At 39.9% G+C, this 18,271-nt stretch overlaps 1 protein-coding gene across 4 annotated transcripts in view; it reads right to left on the bottom strand.

Moving 5' to 3' along the window:
* Positions 1–18,271, bottom strand: part of LOC126354037 (uncharacterized) — a 119,573-nt gene that overhangs the window by 92,059 nt on the left and 9,243 nt on the right. The window contains exon 1 of one of the 4 annotated variants that reach the window (XM_050003381.1): positions 3,397–3,572. The exons of the other annotated variants lie outside the window; for them this stretch is intronic. The gene's annotated coding sequence lies outside the window, so the exon portion shown is untranslated. Of the gene's footprint in view, positions 1–3,396; positions 3,573–18,271 lie in introns of those variants that run through there. 4 annotated transcript variants of the gene reach the window in all.

The raw sequence follows: 18,271 nt of genomic DNA on the forward strand, positions 1-18,271 counted from the left end.
AGGAAATGGGCAAAAGAGAACTAAAACTATGGCTTGAGCAGTGCTTTTGGCCAATAGCTGGTCAAAATAACTTGCTTTTGCTTGATTCCTCGCCTGCGTATAAAACCATACTCCTTTAGAGCAAACTATACCATCTGAAAATTGTGTAACATTGCAGTTCATATCACCTGGAACCACTGGACAAATTCAGCATCTTGATGTTTCTTTTTACCCTGCCTGTGACACATATTATCGCCCAGTTTGCAGCTATGCCTCAAAGGATAGCCAGTTTCACATTAACCTCCACAACAGACTATTTCACATTTGGTTGCATGCCATCACATCCCACCAGTTCTCATCCACCTGTTACCCCAATGTGAATCTACTTGCATTCTTTAAGAGTGGATACCTAGATGAACATCTCACACACTTTGCAATTCCCAAGGAGTTTGGCTTTGATCTTTATAGTGGGGAGCTTTGTGATCACTATGGCCTGCCATTTTTCATTCAGTGGTGCAAGTTAATGAACTGTTTTAAACATTTCTTGAATGTCGACGACGTCCAATTTATGAAGTGGTGCACAGTGATTCCCAGCCCATGGGGCCACAGCCCACTTGTGGGCTGGGAGCAGCGTGGTAATGGGTCATAAACAGTGGTTGAGAGTGTCCATAACACTATAAAAATTCTCACGACTTTCAAGGACTTCACTCTTCACTTGTCAAGGTCAGCGAGTGCAGAATGATCTTTTTTGTTGTTTTTAAATGTTGAAAATGATCCATATCATGTGCCACCAGGCAGTTGCTGGATGTCTGCACCACTACAGACTGTACTATGGGGCTGGCGCACAACCGTGGCTGGTTGCTCATGGTGTAAACACACAACATGCCACAAGCTTACCATAACTTGTCAAGTTTGTACTTTCTCAGACACAACTGTTGATGAGAACAACTCTCCTTAATTTTTTCGAATGTTGGCTGGTGTTTTACATCCCGCCAACAGCTAAGATTATGAGAGCTGGCTCTTTGCTTGGATTTCTTACTACTGGAGGGGATGGAAGCTACCATCCTGGAATTTGTGTCTGTGTTTTTATATTTTGCACTTGTTCATTTAGTTACTGGGCCAGTACCCTCTTCCTTTTTTTCTAACAACAATAACACAAAGGAATACTCCATGAGGGAATTGATGATATTCCCGCAAAAAGGCAGTAGTAGTCATCGCCTTGATTTTTATTAGAGCATGCAGTACTCCTACACCCAACTTCTGAACCTTGCCTATTTAATAAAAACATCATACTATCATGAAGACTTTATGAATGTGGAAAATCATTCATTGCAGAATGATCTTTCTTCAAACTAGAAAATCCTCTTCTGATGTGCCCTGCACAAAACCACTTGCTCCATCCACTACCTTCACCCATCTATTAAACCAAAAGCAAACAATATCTCGCAAATGTTAGACCTTTTTCCACTTGCAACTATTTTACAACACTTAAACAACGTATAGTACAACCCCGCTTTTACGTTCCCGGAACTAATGTTTTCCCGCCATTTACAACATTTTTTATTGGTCCTGTCAAATTTCCTATACCCACAATGTTAATTTGCACCTAGTTTTGCGTCAACATATTTATAATTTTCCCGTGACATACACATTACAAAAAAAAAATGTTTGTGGAGAAAAAATGATGTTGGGCATCCAGTAGTGTCTACGAATATTACGTGGTTAAGTTTCTTGATACCAGGGCACTCTACTCAGTGCATTTGAACCAGTAAACGTCTGGAAGTTGGAACAATTTGTGCCATATTTCCCGCTGCTGCCAAACTCTACTTGGCATGGTGGCTGATGTGAGTAAATAGGTTCGTTCGAATGAAGATATCATGACCAATCACAGCCATTTCCAAACTGTCTCTACTGCGTAAACACAGTTTTGTGATTGTTGTGATCATTGTGACACCTTTATCAAAACCATATTTAGCGAGTGTTGGCATATGGTCACTTGGAGCGCTAGTTGACACTGTCATTCACTTTGAGTTGCTCAAATGTTTTTAGTTTAAACAAAGCGCCGGTTACATTCTTCATTCATGCTGAGCAAAAAATGTTTCAATATGACTACTGTGGAAGAAATGCAGAATAACTCATATTAAACATAAGATTTAATTATATTCAAAAACAAAGATTCCAAGACTTACCAAGCGGGAAAGCACCGACAGACAGGCACAATGAACAAAACACACAAACACACACACACACAATTACTAGCTTTCGCAACCGATGGTTGCTTCTTCAGGAAGGAGAGGGAAAGACGAAAGGATGTGGGTTTTAAGGGAGAGGGTTAGGAGTCATTCCAATCCCGGGAGCGGAAAGACTTCCCTTAGGGGGGAAAAAAGGACAGGTGTACACTCGCGCGCGCGCGCGCGCGCGCGCACACACACACACACACACACACACACACACACACACACACACACACACACACACACACACACACACAAGCAGACATCATGTGTGTGTGGTGTGTGTGTGTGTGTGTGTGTGTGTGTGTGTGTGTGTGTGTGTGTGTGTGTGTGTGTGTGTGTGCGCGCGCGAGTGTACACCTGTCCTTTTTTTCCCCCTAAGGGAAGTCTTTCCGCTCCTGGGATTGGAATGACTCCTAACCCTCTCCCTTAAAACCCACATCCTTTCGTCTTTCCCTCTCCTTCCTGAAAAAGCAACCATCGGTTGCGAAAGCTAGTAATTGTGTGTGTGTGTGTGTGTGTGTGTGTGTGTGTGTGTGTTTTGTTCATTGTGCCTGTCTGCTGGCGCTTTCCCGCTTGGTAAGTCTTGGAATCTTTGTTTTTGAATATATTTTTCCCATGTGGAAGTTTCTTTCTATTTTATTTACATAAGATTTAATTACATATTTTATTACATTAATTACAGATTTAATTACATATTTGCACTTGATAACAAGAAAAAATTCTCGAAATGCGTCATGCTAAGCATGAAAAAATAGATAACTAGTGCAGTATTTCATTATTTAAATAGTGAATGACAGCTGCAGGCTTTCAAAAAAATGGATTATGAAATATTAAATTGATTCAAACGTTCCTACTTCCCAGACAGTTGTCAGTTCCAGTTACATCAGCGGTTTTTATTATATAATACACATTCATGAGGTAAGAAGCAAGTCCCTGATAAGTCTTTTGATGCCTGTTATGTACGTATATTATACATAAAATGCAAGTGTGTATCCTATACATAGCTTTTACAGCTTAAAACGTTATTTCCCACATTTTACACTGTTTTTCCGAAGTCCCTTGAAAAGGGTAAAAGTGGGGTTTCACTGTACCCAAGTTTCAAGTACGCAAACGACCACACATAACTGGATAACAAAAACTAGAACTTCAAATAAGAAAATGACAGTTGATGAATACTCACTGCGACTGGGTGACCTGACTGGCAGCAGTCCTGTGTATGTTCGGTAGCCAGTGGCCACATTTGGCCTCTAACTGATACAGCACTATACAAACTCTAGAAGACAACACTTTCTCCAGACACTTCCACATCCTACAGTGTTACCAATTTGTGCACATGGCTAGACTTAGGATTCTGAGTGGCAGCTGGTCTTATTGCCCACCTTCACTGAACGACTCTGATGTAGTCTCGCTGGCAGTTGGCTGAAAACCAGTTTTTATGTCTAAGACTATACACTTCATATGGCCCCTTGAAGTTGGTGCTCTGCTGTGGGCAATGATGTAGAGTAGTAATAAAGGCAGAGGTCACTAACAAACAGTGACGGTGAGACTATGGGTCCCACTACAGTCACGATACCATTGACTACAACGGTGGAGAAGGTTATTCTCAGAACTGATTCCTGAGAGATCCCAGTTTATTGTACACATTAGTTGCTGAAGTATGAATCCATTTGGATGCAGAACCATCAAAAGGATACTTCTGGGTAAAAATGAGTAAGCAGCTCCAGAAGCCATGCTAATTCAGAGTAGACAATGTTATGGCACTAGGTGGTATCGAATGCCTTCTGCAGGTCAAAGAACACAACAATTAGGTGTTGGCAATGAACACGAGCAATGCACACTGCAGAGTCCAGGTGAATTAGTAGGTCTGTGGTGGAACAGAATTTGATTTAAATTGTGAAAAATTGTGGCTAGCAGGCGCTACCAGTTGCTGGTTGACCATTCTTTAAAATAATCTGCACAGCCCATTCATTAGAGATTGGTTAATAATTAGTCACAATTTGAGGGATTTTCCTTGTTTCAAGAGAGGAATAATAAAACCCTCCCACAACTGAGGAGGGAGGAAATTGGGTGGCAGCAGGGGGGCAGAGGGGGGGGGGGGGGGGTGCCCTGCCTGTCAAATGTGACTGAAAAAAATGAGGTGTTTCCTGCTGTTGTCACTAAGCAGATTAAGCATTTGATTATGTGTTTCACTGGGTCCAGGGGCTGTGTTGTGATGCTCTGCTACAGTGCTGTAGAGCTCCCGTTCACTAAATCAAATACTGTATGACTAGACATCTTTTGCATGGAAGGATTATTAGTTTCACTCAGCCTGGTTTTTCATGGCCAGGAAATTGGGATGGTAGTTATAGAATGTGGATACTTCGGTGAAATGTACTGCAAAACATTAAGCAATGACTGCAAGATCATTACAGATGTTGCTGTTGAGGTATATGTCAGGAACTACTGTGAATAGTGAGTGTTTGCAAGTGTGGTACAGTTCAATCCATACTTGAGACAATAGAGCTGTGGGCTCTCATACAATATACATAGTGTTCCCAACATTCCTGCATTCTCTTTTTTGTTAAAAACCTTGCCTTCACTCAAAGTCTCTGGAATGCTGTTAGATGTTCCATAGAAGTATGGCATTGGTGTGATTGAAGTGACCATTGATGCTCTCTGATAGCTGCAGCTTATTTCTTCAGATCACTGTGGAACAGATTTCCAGTGGGAAGAGCCTGAAGAATGCGGTTATTGTTGCATCTTCAGCGGGTATACACTGATAAGCCAAGGCATTACGACCACTGCCCACCATGGCATTGGATGCCATCTGGTAGCGTTATAGGCAGATGACGAGGTAGCAAACGTATGTAAGGGGAGCAGACTTGTACGGGTTATTACCCCAGGGATGCTATGGACTGCAAATTTGGAAATCCATTGGGATAAGCGACTTTGGCGAAGGGCAGCAGATTATTATTATTTACAGTCTGTGAACAAGTATCTCATAAAAAGTAAAGCTGGTCTTGAGCATCTACAGAAACAGGTAGGAGGACACAAACTATCACTAGATGCTAAATAGTCAGACATCCACGACTCTTCACAGAACAGACATTTTACAGAACATGGGGTTTGGAGGCTTGTCTGCTTTGTAAAGTAGGATGGATGGTGATAGGTGACCTCTGCTGAAAAAGTACAATGCCGGTGCACGCATGTGTGTTTAGGAACACACTGTTCACTGTACATTGTTGAACACAGAGATTCGCATCAGGCTAATGCTATGTGATCACGTTTTGATCCAACAACACTATCAGATAAGATTGCAGTCAGTACAGGACCACTGGGAGTCTACCATTTATGAATGGAGATGTGTAAGCCCTTCAGGTGAATCACATTTTTGCTACACTTAAGTTGATGGTTGTCTCTACAAATGCCATCATTGAGGAGAACAGCAGCTTGAAATGGGCAGTGTGCCACAAATGCAGGCTGGTGGGAGCAGTATTATGTCATGGGAGACATTCTCCTGCACTTGCATGCGACCTGTAGTAGTAATCTAAGACAGGTTGACAGCTGCGAACTACCTGCATCACTTCATGCTTTATGTCTTCTCCGACAGTTGTCACTGGCTTTGTTTTAGGGCGCAATAAACAACTGGGGTCAAACGTGCCCAATTCAAAACTATAGAACACAAAGACAGAGAGGAGTTACTATACATCAGTCCCAAGAGACATTAGAGGGTGCAATGTGTACAAAGTGGTGGGACAGCACCACTTATCAAATGATAATGGCTAAAAATGCAGTGCCCAATATGCAGCCTAGTTAAAATAGCCTTCTCCCAGTGGGAGGGCTGAGAGGAGGTCATCCAAGCTGCTGGGAGAGGCTTAATAAGCCGTAGTTTATTCCCAAGAAGGGAGGACAACTGGTGATGCCAAAGGGACACCACCTCCTGAGAGACGGCAACTCGGAGATCATTGGAGGAAATATAGGAATTAGCGGGCTGAAGTACGAGGATTACAACCTTGGCAGCAGCGTTAGCAGCTTCGTTTCCTGGCAAACTGACATGACCAGGAACCCACATAAATATCACAGTGGCTCCACACCAAGACTGAGCAAGTGGCAGTTTTCCTGGACTCGCTGCACTAAGCGATGGGCAGTGTACAGTGCGCATAGACTTTGAAGGGCACTGAATGAGTCTGAGCAGAGGACACAATTGAACAGCCTGTGTCACCGGATGTACTCTGTGGCCTGATACACGGCGAAGAGCTGGTCGTAGGTTGTGTTCCAAAAATGAACAGCATAGACACAGAAGTGATGACACTTTCTACAGGACCTGATCATCATTTTGCAGGACAATGCTCAAGCACATACAGTGCAAGCTGTTGCGATTTGTTTGACTGATGGGGATTCAATTTCTAAACTGAAGGAAAGAATTCACGGCATTCACTTCAGATCTGCTACAAATTCTTGAGGCAACAGACTGCGCCGCTCGAACTGTCAACACAACTGGCACTGCTCAAAGTATCCTACGCCTTCCACATCAGTGGCAACGGGTCATACACAATGCTGGTGACTACTCTGGAGGTCAGTAAAACTTTGAAAGACATATCTATTTTGCACAAGCTGTAAATAAATAGTTGCCACTATTAAAGTTCCAACCACTGCATTAAGATACAGTCACAAGTTACAATATGCAGCATATCAGATGTAATCAGAGTGATACGTCATTGTATGCTATCTTTCAGATCAGGAAGACAGAGATATACATCCCTAGCGTACAAAATCTTTCAGATATCGCAATAATCACAAATCACATGGATTTAGGTGCAGGGGAACTGGACTGTGACAAATCTTGAAATTGCCTAGAAATGATGCGGTCATTACCGAAGGTTTCTTGAATCAAATCTCTCACCTGGCAAGTGACATATGGTATCGCCCCCTCTTGCATGAAAGTAGTGGTGCATTCTTGCAATACTGGAATCATGTGTTGCCCAATGAGATGTGCAGATGTTATTTCTTTTATTGCCAATGTGTTTCTTTCCACTGCAGCTCTCAGTTTCTGGATGGCCTATACATTTCAGAACAATGACTATATGTTGTAACTTATCTGTTTACGACATAATATTTTCGCAGAAGAAGCCGAGTAGCACTGTGATGTAGTGGTTATGATACTAAACTGTTGCATGAAGGGTCGCAAGTTCAAAACTCACTTGGACTGTACAATTTTAATTTCTATATTCGATCCGAGTACATTCTAGAAGTATCGACAAATGTCAAGAATCATTGTGCTGGAATGTTCTGTAGCTGTATATAAACTGTATGTGTTCTGGCCGGAGGCAGTTCGTTCCGCACTCTTGTATGTGCAAGTGCTGAATAAACCTTCGTTAAGTGAAGTTAGTGTTCGTCATTCCTCTAATTACACCTTCTACTATGTGACAATATCCATGAATTTTTCATTGCGACATCCAAAGATCAAATAGCAAGTGGCCACTTTTGGATATTTTAAGCATTTGAGCAAGCTGAACAGAGCTGATACCTATGATATCTCTTGGCAGGGAATGATGGGAAACAGCTTTGACATGGAATTACAAAGTATCTTATTTCACGAAAAGACTCAATAATTTATCCGATAAACACTCTCTGACAAAAGCTGTAAAAGTCAGAGGAGAACTTGTACGATGGCATACCAATACACTGAAAAAAATCTTACGACTGTCAGAGATGTAGCATACAGGAAATATAAACAGCATTCAACTTCTGGGAACAATGTCGCCTACAAGCTACTACGCAACTGAGTTAGTCAGTGAGAAATGCAAAACTCAGGTACACCCAATCGTTAACTGAGGACTCTCACAGGCCTTCTGTCTTGTGAAAAAATCTATGAGGCTATGAATACGCAAATCTCAATTTGCAGCTGAACATCTCGTTCCTATTGAGGATCTAAATGATTATTTCACCACACTTACTGCTCTACTTGACCAGCACTCAAGGACCCAAACCATTGAAACCCTTGAAGTATCTGCGATTGGTACAAATGAAAACAATTTTCTACAGTCGAAATGCTTTAACACATTCAGGATGTCAATTGTGTGAATTCATTCTGCAGCTGAAGTGTACAACAATATTACAATGGAAATGATCAGCTTCCTCATCAATCCATTACTGCCGTTAATAATGTATATTTTTAACCACTCTCTGACCTCCGTGTCTTCCCAGTGGCCTGGAAGAATGACTCTTAAAACCCCTACCCAAAAAGGAGTCTGCCAAAGAAGCCTCTGACTACAGCCCCATTTGCATTCTGCCGGTATTATCAAAGGTTGTAGAATACATACTTCACAAACAGCTTACCATTTACTTTACATCAAATAACCTTCTGGATGAATACCAATCTGGTTTCCAGTAAAATCGCAGCAAGAAGACTACTCTTATAAAAGAACTGATGAACTAATATCGAACTATGTACACACGAGAGGCAGCTATAATGTGCTATTGATTTCAGCAAAGCTTTCAATAGTGTCGTCTTTAATATTCTACTTGCTAAACTCAAAAGTCAAAACTCTTCTGCAAATGCTGCACACTGGTTCCAATCATACCTCACATGCTGTCAACAGTGTGTAATGATAGGAACAAAATGTCGTAATAGAAGACTATAGTATCAGGGGTCCCACAAGGATCAGTATTGGGTCCATTACTTTTCTCATTATATGTTAATGACATGTTGACTATAACCTCCCACTGCAAACATCATTTATACGCTAATAACCTTCAGTTATACCTAAATGCAAGTCCAACAAATATATGTACAGCCATCCAGAATGTAAATGCTGATGTACTTGCTTTATCATAATGGGTCCAGAAAATAGATTTGAAACTCAATCCATCCAACCGCAAACAATGTTAGTCACTCACAAAAGATTTATTACTCTTCAGTTCAGAGTATCTCTTCCAACCTTAATCCTACACATCACACGAATTTCCTTTTCTTCTTCTGCAAAGAATTTTGGGACCATTCTGGACCATCACCTAGACTGGAATGAACAAACACCTGCAGTCTGTATGAAGTTGTCAGTAACACATCATTCATTATAGATATTTGAAAAAGTATTCTCTCTTGACCTTAAAAAGAAACTCAGAGAGACTAATAATCCCCAATCTTGTGACCCTATTCTCCAAGGACTTTCGTACATCGGCCAGAAATGGTGATAAATGCTTGAGCATGATACATTTGTGATGCATACTACTTCAACTGTATCACTCCTGCCTATGAACAATAATCATAGCTACATGCCGACAAGCATGGAGACTATCATACCCTGTGTTCGCTGCATCATCTTCTCAATCACTGCACTACTTCCTTATTACTTGCAACCGATACATTACTATCCGAACAAGCCATCAGAAATATTCGTTCTCAAAAAAGTAAAATCCTCTCTGTACCACCACATAACACTGCCATGTTCTCTAAATCATTTTCTGTACCAGGAACCCGACTTTAGAGCGATCTTCCTCAAAATATTAGAGAGATTAAAATCCTTTCAAACTTCAAAAGATAGGTTATGGCCCACTTTTATCACAATAGCTACTCCCATCACTTTCCTCTCTCCTTGTCTACAGAGTTCTGCACTGAAAATCTATTTTTCCCTAGCAGCTGCTGTCACTTTCTTTTCAATTCTCTCCTCTTTCCACTTCATCTAATGCCAAACAAGGCTCAATTATTATTATTATTATTATTATTATTATTATTATTATTATTATATTTGTGTATGTGTTGTTCCTTGTCAGATGTAAGAGAGGACCTTAAGGTACTAATCAGGTCAGGCTAAATAAGCAATACATAACAAATGCAGGTTACACACACAAATAGCAGTACAGTTCTTGGAGACCACACTGCTAATTTTGCTGTGTTCATTATATTGTTTTGGTCCTACTATAGTTGATTTTTGGATCTACTCTCAATTTTCTCCACCGAGATACCATTTCTGCTTTTAGTACTCTCATTTTATCATTTCCTCTTGTTAATCACGGTAGAGGTTTCCTAGCTGTATATGTTGTATAAAATACTGACCCAAAAAGTTTCGAGTCCTTACTCCTCAAAGCATGTAATCACTACTTTCACTAGTCATGAGATTTCATAACACCTACAAATCCAAAAGATTCCATTCAAATTGGTAATTCAAATTCATTTATCTTCTTTATTATCTTTGTTTAAATCTTGCACATATTCAAACCATCATACTGACAATCGCAAGGGTCACCTTGCCTGAGTATGTGATCATGAATATGAAAGGTGTCATCAAGAAGCTGGCAAAGAAAAGTAGTTCTGTTTGGGATATATGAAGGGAGACCACTACGCAGCCATTAATCCATTTATTGCTCATATCCTGTTTCTAGTGACCACAGCACACCATTACCTGTTCCTTTACTATGGAAACTGAAGATGCAAAGTCAACTGTATGTCACATTCCAGACTCCCCATCTACCTACAAGATTTCCATCCTGGTACCCTCCATTGCTAACTGATCAACAATCTCCTTCCTATGAATTCAGACGTGACTAGAAGCCCAGATGAATATAATTGAGCTCCCAGTACCATGGAGGTCAAAAAGAAAATAATTTTGGGCGAACTAGAGGATCACTGCAGATTAGGAAAATCTCACAGCATTAAGTGCAAGTATAACAGAAGACTTGGAAAAGGGTCATGGTAAAAAAGCTGCACCCATACAATGGAGGGACCATCAATAGTGACCTCCGGACAGTAGGAAAGCATAGCAGATGAGCTTTTAGATCATTGTACTTTTGAACTAGAAATTTCATTGAGAACGGACAGGAACAAACACTGAGATGTGAAGAGATCTGTTATTTCCTTTAATCTTCAATATATGTCCTGGCAGATCCTTGGGTGCTTGTGAATATAACTTGTCAACAGAGTTCTATACAGAAAGATGGTTGTCGCAGCGAAGAGACTCCACATGTATTTTTATTCACATAACAGACCAGGATCACCTCTGTGGTAGGCAAATACCCATGAAATGGAAAGGTTATGATGGTTCAAGTCTTTAGGGTGGCTTTGGATACGTACTGCATAGTTCAGTTGTAGACGGTGGTGCTTGTTCTACAAGGCATAAATCCCATCCTCACCCAAAAGACTTTGTACGGAGCTCATCTGAAAAGTGCCAGTTGCAAGATTCTGCAATGGATCCAGTGGCCATAGCACCATACAGCTGCCAGTCCATAAAGCAGAACTGTAATGTAGTTGAGATAAGAGATGGCTTTGTAAAGATGTAAGAGTGTGAAGTGGTCCACACCCCAAGATATGTTATTGAGATAGCAGACATGAGTTTCAATTGGAATATTTTTTAAGCTTGTGATAGTATGGTAGTCACAACAGACAAAAGTCCAAGAAGTGAAATGACTGTCACATTGCACAATTCTTTACAAAAAATAAAGTTCTTGGCATGCATGATGGTGATGATGTTGGCACATGACAGCAGATGTAGACGAACAGTTCTACATCCAAAATTGAAAGCTGTGGGTGGGGGCTCAGGGTGTGCTTTCTCATGAGCCCTACAGCTGGCATTAACACTCATTGTTAAAGAACTGTAATGAACACAAAAGCTGCTTCTAGCCTGTTAATCGCTATAAGACACACCACTCTCCTGTGTACGAAGGATACTGTTGGATGAAAGATAACAAAAGAGAGAGAAAATACTGAGTGGACTGCAGAAACACGGCACTCGTATGCCATGGTAAGAATATGGTAATGTCACACTTCTGGTAGTACAAAAGCCATCATAATAGTGAGCCAGCTACAAGATTTAGATAATTGTGCTTCCCTTTCAGTGCATTGGTACCTCACCCTCAAACCAAATACAATTAAAGATTGCAAGAATGTGATTACTTATATTTAGCACTACAAGTCAAATACATAAAAATAGATATATAAGTAAGTCATAAATAAAAATAAAACCATGGAAAATCCATAATAGAATAATGATAATACAGGATATATTGCTACTCACCGCATAGGGGGGATGTTGAGTCACAGACAGGGAAAACAAAAAGAATTATTTTATTTAATAACATTGCAGCCAAATAGCCATATACAGTTACTAAGCTTAACATTTTACATTTACATTTTACATTTTTGTGTATTCATTTATTGATTTTACTCTTTTACTGCACAGTTCTATGTGATATTGTTCACAGGCTTCGTTACACAGTTCACATCCACATGTTGTGGTCATGATAAGTTTGGTTTTTGCAAATTAGATCATGAAAGCCATGAATAGAAAATCTAGTTATGACATGTCGTAGTTCGAAGTTTGGTGCTGTCCATGAGTGGTTCGTAATTGGTTCAGTGCCATAGAACTCCAGCCATACTTTTTCTCGTTTGTTCTCCATGATCTTCAGTTGATTTCTGGAAGCCCTAGTGTATGGCATCATATCGAATTTTGATGTCTTCAATTAGGAATGTCTCTCTCGCTAGCAGGTACATTAGTCTAGATCTTGTTGTCTTTGAGAGGCCGAGTGCATTTTTTAGTTAAGTCAATTTTACCTTTTCTAGTATTTCTAGATTTTTTCCTAGGCCAGGACTGGCAAAATTTTTGCATTGAATAATTTCATGGCCATTTCTACACTGAGTAGGTGGATGTTTTTTATGTCCTGTATTGCTGTTATTGCTTGGGCTGCATGTTCTCTTGTATGTTTTGTGAAGCATTTGGCTATTGGTTGCAATGTCACCCCTAGGTATTTAGAGTCCGATGAGATTTTTATTTTTTGTCCTCTGATGTCGATTTCCGCATTCTTGGGGGTTTTGCCTCCTTTTCTGAAAATCACCATTTTTGTCTTTGTTATATTTATGTGAAATTTGTGTTCAGTGCATCATTTGTCTATTTTCTCAATGATTTTCTGCAGCTTCTGTATATCTGTTAAACCTATGGCTATGTTGTCAGTGTATGCCTATACGTGTACATCATCTTCATTTTCTCCAATTCACAGTACTTCTTCAGTGGCAAGAACGTACAGCGAAGGGCTCATTGGGTCACCCTGTAAGATTCCACTCGAATGCAGAATGAGGTTGTCTGATATTATGATTAAGTTGTATTCGAGGACTGACTTGATTATTCTTGCCCATACGCTATCTTCTCCCATTGTGTTTTCCAGTTTTCGGACAATGAGATCTCTTTCCAGTAGGTCAAAGGCTTTGGTAAAGTCTATGAACACTGTGTAAAACATTTGTTTCTTTTGTAGCACATTGTTGATGATGTTTGGAAGAAGCCCGACTGCCGTAAGTGTTGATCTTCCAGATCTGAAGCCCATTTGTCGTTCTGGGAGATGACTGTCCACACAGGCTTTGATTTTTTGTGTAATTATCTTCGAAAACATCTTGAACTGAGTATTTTCCAGGGCTATGCCTCTGTACTTGTTTGGGTTCGTTGGGTCTCCTCTACCTTTGTAGAGAACTTTTATTGTCGAGTGTCTCCATTGGGTTGGAATTCTTTCGAGTTCCAGGAATTTGTTGAATAGTTTGATCCATATGTGTTGGAGGGCCTCTTTCATCTGTTACATGTTCATTATATATATTATTGGGTCCTGCTGCTTTCTTGTTCTTCAGTGCTTTTATTACTTCTTTTACACCTTCTTCATTTAGAAGTTCCAATACAATGTCTTTTTCCTTAGTTTGATGTTGTTTCTCTTTCTTTTGTGTATGAGCCAGTTTTATTGGCCTTGCTGCTATGTATGGATCTTTCTATGCTTCATCTGCTTCTCTTTTTGCCTCTCCTTCTCTGTATTCTTTTTTCTTCACTTCTATTAGTTTTTCTTTCCTTTTTTTTTTTTTTTTGTAGATTCTCCTCTTTTCTGCATACAATTTGTAGGTTTCCTCGTCATGCTGGTTTCTTAATCTGTGGAACATTCTCAGAATAATGTTCCTTTTGCTGTAGCATTCAGCATCAAACCATCTTTTTGCCGTCCTTGTTTTTGGGTTTGTTTGTATCACTAAATTTTTTAGGAGATCTTCTATTTTGTCTCTTGCTTTTTCAAGGTCTCCTTCCTTTATTAAAGTTTCTATTTGTGTTATTGTTCTTGCTGGTTTCTTAATTTTTCTTTATCTATTTTTCTTTGTGTGATTTGGTGGGCCGTTCTTGCTGGCAGTGATGTGACATTATTTATTTTTATCTTCATTGGAATGTGCTTTCGTATAGGAGGGATAAAAATCATGCAATATTGGTTGAATACTTTCTTTTATTTCTCCTCTTGTTAATGTGATACCAATGGTGCTTTTCCCATTGTGGCATATACATGTAGGTATCTGTCTACTGTTCAGTAGGGTGAAACCATCTTCTTCTAGGGTTTCAATAACTAGTCTTGTTATATAGTTCTCCGTGTCTATTCTGCAGTTTAGATCACCTACAATAATGGTTGGTTTGCTGTCACACTTTTTGATGAGTGTGACTATTTCGTCAATTATTTCTACAGCATTTGTGTGCAGTTTAAAATAGGCTGCAATTATATTTATGTTTGCTGCTTCTACTAGAATACTATTTTCTTGTTTTATGATTTTTTTGTTGGGTGTCCTCCAGAGTTTAAGTAGGATAGATATTCCTCCCATGGGTCATCCTCTTTCTCCCTTCTTTGGCATTAGGTGATAATTGTAGAAATCTTTATGTTGTCAGTTGTCTATTACGAAGGTTTCTGTTAGAATTACAAGATCCGAGTTTTGCAGAATATCTATTGGTGTTAGGCTAAGAGCACTTTTTATTCCCTCTGTATTCCACAAGACTGCTTTTATTTCTTGCTCTTCTGGTTTTCTTCTTACTTTAGTTGAGCTCTGCTGCCTCTTCCATCAATTGTCTTGGGAAACAAAATCGATGTACTTTTATGTTTTCAGGCCAGAATTCTGGTGTGATCTGTAGATTTTCAAACAGAATTCCTACTTTGAAAGCTTTTTTGTTGACTTTCTTCACATTCTAGTTGTCCCAGTATTCTGTTCTTGTTAAGGTATTTCACTACTGTATCAGTTGTGGTAGTTCTCTCTAAGTTACCGATATATAGCCAAGCCGTTGTTTCTGCTGCTTGCATTTCTTCGTTTTTCTTTGAACCCATAATGGTTTTATTTTTACTCTGGTTTCTTCTGTACCACAGTACTCCAAGTTGGTTCCTCTAGTTCATTAACCTGATTTCGACTTGAGGCTGATTTTGTTTCTGGAGCAGAGGATTTCTGTATATTGTCGTTCCCCCTGCTTAAACTTTGTTGTTGTATTTAGTTTGTATGTTGTTCCCATGAGTTTTGATTTTCTCTGGTTCTAAGTGACTTTCCTTTTCTAGGGTTTCCTTTATTTGCTCCTGTATTAATATCTCTAGTTTTTTTTTTTTTTTTTTTTTTTTTTTTTTTTTTTTTTTTTAGGAAATCAATTATCTCCTCCACTTTATGCCTCAATTCTCCCATTTCCATCTTATTTTCATCTTTTTTTTTGCTTTTTCCTGAGAGTTACCCAATCCGATGGCCACATTGAAGTTCTTCTCAGATCCTGTAGGTGTCTCTTCCGTCTACCTCAGTCCGCTACGTGCTGTTTCCTGCATTTCCCCGGCAGTGCAGCTGTCTTCTTCCTTGCTCGTCTCCTCTTCTTGGATGTTCCTAATCTCTCTCGTAGGATACCTATTCCCCTCCTTTGCTTTTGTTTCATTTTTCAAAGATTCTAAGCATTTTCTTATTTCCCTCACCGCCTCTAGTAATTCGTTCTTCATTTCCTTCTTCATATATCCTCCTTCTTCTGACACTGTTTCAGTCTTCATAAGATTGTTCTCCTCTCAGCCAAAAGCCCTTCTTCTTCTAAAGTAGAAAACACACACACACACACACACACACACACACACACACACACACACACACATACACACACACACACACACACACACACACAAGCAAAATTCACATACACATGACCACTATCTCAAGCCACTGAGGCCGGACTCATAGATAGTCGTCATGTGTGAGCAAATGTGCTGCATCTGTCTGTGACTTAACTTCTCTATAAAGTTAGCAGTGATCTGTCCTTTTAACAGTACTGTTGACATAAATATGAATGAGAAAAAAAGAACAGTTTTTATACGCTAATATCCAATCTCCTTATCCAGTCACAGCTTGATTGGTCAAGCCATGAAAACATTGTTTGGACTTTATGAAGGAGGTATTGAATAGGATTGGGGAAAAGAGAAGTTTGTGGCACCACTTAACTAGAAGAAGGGATCGGTTAGTAGGACATGTTCTGAGGCATCAAGGGATCACCAATTTAGCACTGGAGGGCAGCATGGAGGGTAAAAATTGTAGAGGGAGACCAAGAGATGAATACACTAAACAGTAGGTACTGGGAGATGATGAAGGATGTAGGTTGCAGTAGGTACTGGGAGATGATGAAGCTTGCACAGGATATAGTGGCATGGAGAGTTGCATCAAACTAGTCTCAGGTCTGAAGACCACAACAACAACAACAACAACAACAACAATAGACACATACTCACGAACTACACTTGGTGTATCAGAAAATATTTCTTAATACATTATCAATATGATTTTTAATTCGCTTTTCTGTTCGACGGTTAGTATATTAAATTTCTGGGATTTTAACCATGAACTATGCACCTTGCTGTTGGTGAGGAGGCTTGCGTGCCTAAGTGACACAGATAGCTGTACCGTAGGTACAACACAACGGAGGGGTATCTGTTGAGAGGCCAGACAAATATGTGGTTTCTGAAGAGGGGCAGCAGCCTTTTCAATCAGTAGTTGCAGCGGCAACAGTCTGGATGATTGATTGATCTGGCCTTGTAACACTAACCAAAACAGCCTTGCTTTGCTGGTACTGTGAACGGCTGAAAGCAAGGGGAAACTACAGCCGTAATTTTTCCCGAGGGCATGCATCTTTACTGTAAAGTTAAACGATGATGGTGTTCTCTTGGGTAAAATATTCTGGAGGTAAAATAGTCCCCCATTCAGATCTCCGGAAGGGGACTACTCAGGAGGACGTTGTTATCAGGAGAAAGAAAACTGGTGTTCTACGGGTCGGAGTGTGGAAGATACTGAAAAGTTTCAGATAGATTATATAATGGTAAGACAGGGATTTAGGAACTAGGTTTTAAATTGTAAGACATTTCCAGGGGCAGATGTGGACTCAGACCACAATCTGTTGGTTATAAACTGTAGATTAAAACTGAAGAAACTGTAAAAAGGTGGGAATTTAAGACGGGACCTGGATAAACTGATGGAGCCAGAGGTTGTGCAGAGTTTCAGGGAGAACATTAGGGAACGATTGGCAAGAATGGGGGAAAGAAATACAGTAGAAGAAGAATGGGTATCTTTTAAGGATAGAAATAGTGAAGGCAGCAGAGGATCAAGTAGGTAAAAAGACGAGGGCTAATAGAAATCCTCGGGTAATAGAAGGGATACTGAATTTAATTGATGAAAGGAGAAAATACAAAAATTCAGTAAACGAAGCAGGCAAAAAAGAATATAAACATCTCAAAAACGAGATCGACAGGAAGAACAAAATGGTTAAGAAGGGATGGCTAGAGGACACATGTAAGGATGTAGAGGCACATATCACTAGGGGTAAGATAGATACTACCTACAGGAAAATTAAAGAGGACTTTGGAGAAAAGAGAACCACTTGCCTGAATATCAAGAGCTCAGATGGAAACCCAGTTCTAAGTAAAGAAGGGAAAGCAGAAAGGTGGAAGGAGTATATAGAGGATCTATACAAGGGCGATGTTCTTGAGGACAATATTATGGAAATGGAGGATGTAGATGAAGATGAAATGGGATATATGATACTGAGTGAAGAGTATGACAGAGCACTGAAAGACCCGAGTCGAAACAAGGCCCCAGGAGTAGACAACATTCCATTAGAACTACTGACAGCCTTGGGAGAGCCAGTCCTGACAAAACTCTACCATCTGGTGAGCATGATGTATGAGACAGGCGAAATACCCTCAGACTTCAAGAAGAATATAATAATTCCAATCCCAAAGAAAGCAGGTGTTGACAGGTGTGAGAATGACCACACTACCAGTTTAATAAGCCACGACTGCAA

Source organism: Schistocerca gregaria, chromosome 3 (genome assembly GCF_023897955.1).
Source record: "Schistocerca gregaria isolate iqSchGreg1 chromosome 3, iqSchGreg1.2, whole genome shotgun sequence".
Classification (NCBI taxonomy): domain Eukaryota; kingdom Metazoa; phylum Arthropoda; class Insecta; order Orthoptera; family Acrididae; genus Schistocerca; species Schistocerca gregaria.